A 6,342-nucleotide genomic window follows, 5' to 3' on the forward strand; every position below is an offset into this window, starting at 1 on the left:
GGAAGTTGAGAGCACCCGCTGACGGGTCGCAGTGGAGAAAAATCGAGAGAAAGTACTGGGCTGAGTTTGCAGCTGACCCAAGGAACGTATGGTTTGGTTTAAGCGCGGATGGCATTAATCCTTTCGGGGAGCAGAGCAGCAATCACAGCACCTGGCCCGTGACTCTATGTATGTATAACCTTCCTCCTTGGATGTGCATGAAGCGGAAGTTCATTATGATGCCAGTTCTCATCCAAGGCCCTAAGCAACCCGGCAACGACATTGATGTGTACCTAAGGCCATTAGTTGAAGAACTTTTACAGCTGTGGACTGGAAACGGTGTACGTACGTGGGATGAGCACAAACAGGAGGAATTTAACCTGCACGCGTTGCTGTTTGTAACCATCAACGATTGGCCCGCTCTCAGTAACCTTTCAGGACAGACAAACAAGGGATACCACGCATGCACGCACTGTTTAGATGACACTGAAAGTATATACCTGGACAAAAGCAGGAAGAATGTGTACCTGGGCCATCGTCGATTTCTTCCGACCAACCATCAATGTCGAAAGAAAGGCAAGCATTTCAAAGGCGAGGCAGATCACCGGAAGAAGCCCGCCATGCGTACCGGTGATCACGTACTTGCTATGGTCAATGATTTACACGTAATCTTTGGAAAGGGTCCCGGCGGACTAGCTGTTCCGAATGACGTTGAGGGACACGCACCCATGTGGAAGAAGAAATCTATATTTTGGGACCTACCCTACTGGAAAGAGCTAGAGGTCCGCTCTTCAATCGACGTGATGCACGTGACGAAGAACCTTTGCGTGAACCTGCTAGGCTTCTTGGGCGTGTATGGGAAGACAAAAGATACACCTGAGGCACGGGAGGACCTGCAACGTTTGCACGAAAAAGACGGCATGCCTCCGAAGCAGTATGAAGGTCCTGCCAGCTACGCTCTTACGAAAGAAGAGAAAGAAATCTTCTTTGAATGCCTGCTCAGTATGAAGGTCCCGACTGGCTTCTCGTCGAATATAAAGGGAATAATAAATATGCCAGAGAAAAAGTTCCAGAACCTAAAGTCTCATGACTGCCACGTGATTATGACGCAACTGCTTCCGGTTGCATTGAGGGGGCTTCTACCGGAAAACGTCCGATTAGCCATTGTGAAGCTATGTGCATTCCTCAATGCAATCTCTCAGAAGGTGATCGATCCAGAAATCATACCAAGGCTAAGGAGTGATGTGGCGCAATGTCTTGTCAGTTTCGAGCTGGTGTTCCCACCATCCTTCTTCAATATCATGACGCACGTCCTAGTTCATCTAGTCGACGAGATTGTCATTCTGGGGCCCGTATTTCTACACAATATGTTCCCCTTTGAGAGGTTCATGGGAGTCCTAAAGAAATATGTCCGTAACCGCGCTAGGCCAGAAGGAAGCATCTCCATGGGCCATCAAACAGAGGATGTCATTGGGTTTTGTGTTGACTTCATTCCTGGCCTTAAGAAGATAGGTCTCCCTAAATCGCGGTATGAGGGGAGACTGACTGGAAAAGGCACGCTTGGAGGGGGGAACTCAATAATATGCAGGGACGGATATTCTTGGTCTGAAGCACACTACACAGTTCTACAGAACTCTACCTTGGTGACCCCGTATGTCGATGAACACAAGAACAGTCTGCGCTCCAAACACCCGGAGCAGTGTGACGACTGGATTACATGTGAACACATCAGGACTTTCAGCAGTTGGTTGGAAACACGTCTCAGAGGTGACACCACTGTTTGTGATGAGTTGTACTCGTTGTCCAGGGGACCATCTTCGACTGTATTGACTTACAAAGGATACGAGATAAATGGGAATACATTTTACACGATCGCCCAAGATCAAAAGAGCACCAACCAAAACAGCGGTGTCCGCTTTGATGCAGCAACCGAGAGGGGAAAGGACACATATTATGGTTACATAATGGACATATGGGAACTTGACTACGGACATGATTTTAAGGTCCCTTTGTTTAAGTGCAAATGGGTCAATCTGTCAGGAGGCGGGGTACAGGTAGACCCACAGTACGGAATGACAACAGTGGATCTGAACAATCTTGGGTACACTGACGAACCGTTCGTCCTAGCCAATGATGTGGCACAGGTTATCTATGTGAAGGACATGTCTACCAGACCGAGGAAAAGAAAAGATAAGGAAGCGAATACATCATACGATGAGCCAAAGCGGCACATAGTTCTTTCAGGAAAAAGGGACATTGTGGGAGTGGAGGGCAAGACAGACATGTCTGAAGATTATGAAAAGTTTCATGAAATTCCTCCCTTCAAAGTCAAGGCTGACCCAAGCATCCTGATAAACGATGAAGATTATCCATGGTTACGGCGCAATAAGCAAATGACACAAGCGAAGAAAAAGTGAAGACTTTCTCCCGCAACTATTATGATGATAGCATGCCAACTTTGTAATAGACGAGTATGATACCATTGTCCGTTTTGTACAAGAAGTGCATCTAGTTTTTGCCGTAACCCTCTCAACTTTCTTGCACATGCTATGTGGATGAAATGATGATACCATGCCAACTTTCAACCTTTTCAGAGTTCATTTGAAATGCTTTATAAGCCCTGAGTGCAGAGAGGTTAGGCCCGTAAGCCTGCTTTAGAGAGGAGCTCGACAGCTCAGGCGCACCGCACCTTATAAACAGGTGCGGCTCTCTCTTAGCTAGCGAGGTGGGACTAAACTCACCACCACGCCGCTGTGCAAGGCCATTGGTCCCGGTTGGTGGCACGAACCGGGACCAATTCCACCCTTTGGTCCCTGTTGGTGCCACGAACCGGTACTAATGAGGCTGTGGCCCCACGAGCACCTTTAGTACCTGTTCGTGGCACGAACCGGTACTAGAGTTTCTTACTAGCTAAGCAGTTTTTTAGTCCCACCTCGCTAGCTGAGAGGCACTAGGAGCGGTTTATAAGCCCTGAGTGCAGAGACGATGAAGAAGAGGCGCAATGCTCACGTTGCTTAGCTTCAAGCCTTGAGGAATAAGGTAGACTGCATCGAGCTATGTGCAGTGCAGTCTACACTATTCCGAAAGGCTTGAAGCAAATCAACGCGCATTGCGCCTCTTTTTTATTTTTAATCATTAAAAGCAAAAAGAATTTTCATAAAGAACTTTTTTTGATAGAAACTTTAATAGCAGAAAGAATTATCATAAAGTAAAATAAATAAGTAATTAGAAACAAAATAAAATAAAATAAATAAGTTTTTTGTTGTAAGTAGAAATAAAACAAAATAAATATAGCAAAAAGAAAATAAAAAAACTAAATACAGCAAAAAGAATTTTCATAAAGAACTAATGGCACTAATAGAAAGTTTATATGTTTTCTAAAACTAATGGCACTAACAGACAGTTTATAATTTTGCTGACCTAAAAGCAAAAAGAATTAAAAAATAAAGCAAAAAACAAAAGAAAATAAATAATGCAAAAAATTTAAAAAACTGCCACCTATTGGGCCACCACGGCCTGAATACGACTAGAAACCCAACCTGGGCCAGGATTCAGGCCCGCAGAAGGCCCAATAGGCCAACAGACAGCATAGTGTGAGATTAGGCCCGTAAGCCTGCATTTGAGAGGAGCTCGAGAGGGCAGCCGCAGCGGGGCTTATAAACCACTCCGAGCCCCTCTCAACTAGCGAGGTGGGACTAAACTTTTGGCTGCGACGCGGGCAGCAAGGCCTTTGGTCCCGGTTGGTGGCACCAACCGGGACCAATGCCCCCCCTTTAGTCCCGGTTGGTGCCACCAACCGGGACCAAAGGCCGCCGCTTCCCGCCCTTTGGGCTGCTGAAAAGAGGCCTTTGGTCCCGGTTGGTGGCACCAACCGGGACTAATGCCCACCTTTAGTCCCGGTTGGTGCCACGAACCGGGACTAAAGGATTTGCTATATAAGTCCACACTTAGGAAATTTTCGACATACCTCGCCAGTTGCCCCCGACGCCGCCAGGCTGCCCGTGCTCGCCGTCGCCGCCCGCTCCTCATCGCCGTCGCCCCGCGCCCTTGCCTCGACGGGTCGCCGCCCGGTGCTCGTCGCCGTCGCCCTGCCCCCACGCGCCGCCCCGCCTCGTGCTCCCCTGCTCGCGCGCGCCGCCTCGGCGCCCCGAGCCCCCCTGCCCGGCCCGCGCGTGCTCGCCGGCGCCCTCGCCGCCCCGCCCCGTCCCGGCCCCGTGCGCCGGCGCCCTCGCCGCCCCGCCCCGCCGTCGCCATCGTCCTAGCCGCCCCCGCTGTGAGAGCCGCCGCCCCGGCTCTGTTTTTTTATTTTTATTAGTTTAATTTTTTTGTTCATATGTGATGTATATGTGTATGTGGCTATAATGTATATGTGAACAAAAAAAATTGTATGTATGTAGATGTTCAAAATGTATGAATATATATGTCAAAAATGTTTTTTTGTTCATAGAAAGTTTTTTGTTCATATATAGAAAGTTTTTATATATGACAATGGATATATATTCGATATATATGAGAAATGATGATCCACATGGAAAAGTTTTATATATGCAAAAGTTACAATTTTAGAAAAGTTTTATATATCTAGCTAGGAAGGGAAGAAGAAGAAAAAGAAGGATAGGAAAGAAGAAAATAAGAAGAGGAAAGAAAGAAGAAGAGGAGAGGAAGAAGAGGAGATATAAATAAGAAGAGGAAAAAGAAGAAAAAGAAGAGGAGAAGAAGAAAGGAATAGAGGAGAAGAAGAAAAAATAGAAATATTCTATTTTTTCTTCTTCTCCTCTATTCCTTTCTTCTTCTCCTCTTTTTTTCTTCTTTTTTCTTCTTTTTTTCTTCAATCCTCTCCTCTATTCCTTTCTTCTTCTCTCCTCTTTTTATTTCTTCTTCGTTTTCTTATGTTTTATCGGGTCTGTCGTCGTCGATATATACCCCTCCCGATAACTTCAACACGAGGGGGGATAACTTCAACACGAGGGGGGTCGATATACCCCCTCCCCGATAACATTATTTTCCCGTGTATATATGTCGTCGTTGTCGATATAACCCCCTCCTGATAACTTCAACACGTGGGGGGGGGTCGATATACCCCCTCCCCGATAACATTATTTTCCCGTGTATGTATGTTGTCGTTGTCGATATTACCCCCTCCCGATAACTTCAACACGAGGGGGATAACTTCAACACGAGGGGGGTCGATATACCCCCTCCTCGATAACATTATTTTCCCGTGTATGTATGTCGTCGTTGTCGATATAAAACCCCCTCCCGATAACTTCAACACGTGGGGGGTTCGATATATACCCCCTCCCCGATAACATTATTTTCCCGTGTATGTATGTCGTCGTTGTCGATATATATAACTCCCTCCCAGATAACTTCGACATGATGGACGGTCGATATGTATACCCCCTCTCGACCGTGATAACTTATACCACGGGAGCACCCCCCGGCCCTCTCGCTCGACCAAAACTCTCGAGGACACCCAAACCCTAGAAAAAAACGATGTCGGTCTCCTACACCCTCCCGCCGCGCCCCTACCCTTGAAGCGTTGCCTAGGCCACCCCAAACCCGGAATAAGCTAGGTCTACGTTTGCACTAATATATCCACCTGCTGTCATGTTTGTGTAATAATTGCCATGTTGTAATATTTGCAGAAACAATGGAGCACGGACGAGATGAGCAAGCAGAAGAGGTGTTGGGGGACATAATCTTAGCCGGAGGTGATATCTTGTCGTATCTTAACGACAATGATGGTCTGGAAGAACAGGGTGAAGAAGCAGGCTGCGGTGATCGAAGAGTGGAGGAGGAAAGACATGATTATGATGGCTCCGGTGACCCAATGCTGGTGCAAGAAGGAGCCCGTGGTGACGGCTCCGGTGACCGAACAGAGTCCGGCCAGGTAAATATATTAGTTAAGCCTGTGCTGACTAGCTAATTGATGCATTCATTGTTTTGGTATGTACACATATTAATTAACACTCGTCTTTCTTCTTTTTTCTAGCCCTCCGGATCGAGCACAACTGCGGTAAAGAGACGAGGCCCGAAGAGAAAGTTGCGCTCGGATGAAAGGTTTGAGATCACAGCAATCGCGCGCGACGGCCAACCGATTGAACCCCTCCGGACAAAGGATGCTTTTGCTGCTCAGTGCGGGGTTCTAGTTAGGGACAAGATCCCGATCAGCATCCACCAATGGTATAAGCCTAAGAAGGAAGACCCTGAGGTGTCTTATGTCAATGATATGCAGAAAGATGATCTTTGGACTGAGCTGAAGGCAAATTTCACCCTACCGCCAGAGGAGGATCCGGAGAAGCCAGTTATAGAGCAATTAATCAAGTCTCATGCTCTTAAGAAGATGGCAGACCTATTCAG

This window comes from Triticum aestivum, chromosome 2D, assembly GCF_018294505.1.
Source record: "Triticum aestivum cultivar Chinese Spring chromosome 2D, IWGSC CS RefSeq v2.1, whole genome shotgun sequence".
In the NCBI taxonomy this organism is placed as follows: Eukaryota; Viridiplantae; Streptophyta; class Magnoliopsida; order Poales; family Poaceae; genus Triticum; species Triticum aestivum.